This window comes from Halyomorpha halys, unplaced genomic scaffold (genome assembly GCF_000696795.3).
Source record: "Halyomorpha halys isolate HHAL.00 unplaced genomic scaffold, Hhal_1.1 Scaffold31.1, whole genome shotgun sequence".
Classification (NCBI taxonomy): domain Eukaryota; kingdom Metazoa; phylum Arthropoda; class Insecta; order Hemiptera; family Pentatomidae; genus Halyomorpha; species Halyomorpha halys.
In genome coordinates, this window is record NW_027107458.1 from 1,451,480 (window position 1) to 1,452,445 (window position 966).

The following is a 966-nucleotide window of genomic DNA, read 5'->3' on the forward strand; positions in this document are numbered from 1 at the left end:
TTTAATAATTATTATTTTATTTTTATTATGTAATTAAATTGTATTTTCATTTTAGTTCTTGTTAATTAAATTATTAGTTGTATCACTTGAGATCAATTCATATTTTACTTATCTAGCTTAAAAATTGTATTGCCGTCACAACGCCCTAATAGTCTAAACTGAAATATTTACATTTTATTTATGACTATCATTTGTATGAGTTATTTTGGCACCGACCGATAGATGTCTGGTTGGACCATATTGGATGTATTTTTTTAAATAAATAAAATCAAATAAAAAAAATCTGTACTGCCACAATCCTTGGAGGGCCAGTGTAAAACGTTGTAAGGAAGTTCTGTTACTAGACCAATGGTTATGCAAGGAGGTGGTTTTGCCAGAATCACGGTTTACCGCTTGATTTTTACCTAGGTACCCTTAACCCAATTTATTAGGCTGGATGGACCCTGGAGGACTCCAGCATTAATGGATTAATAACATATCAATATATTCATCATAACAATCCGAATTGGACAAATTAAGTTTATTTATAATTTCTTTTTAAAACAATTTTGATCTCTTTCTCTCAACTTTATTCTTTTTTAACATCCGACGTTTCGACCTCTCAGATCATTCTCAAGGATTCCTACAAACAGCTCCTTTTAATTACTTTTATAACAAATTTCCTTCACTTACATACTGATTTCTTTGTTCTTACCTTATTCTTTCTTCATTCCTTTTTTTTTTCCTTTAAATTCATTACTGCCGGCTAATTGCCTTTGTCCCAATCTTTAAATAATTAATCATTAAAATAATATCACAATAACATTATAAAATATTTTGTCTTTCTTTTTGAAAAATAGATTCCTACTTACAATTTCTTCTATTAAGTTATTTCCTAAATTTAAAACATTCAATAACCACTTTTATGTTCATTAACAAACCCCAAACAGAACCTACCTTCAACAGGTTAGGACACTGTTATCATCT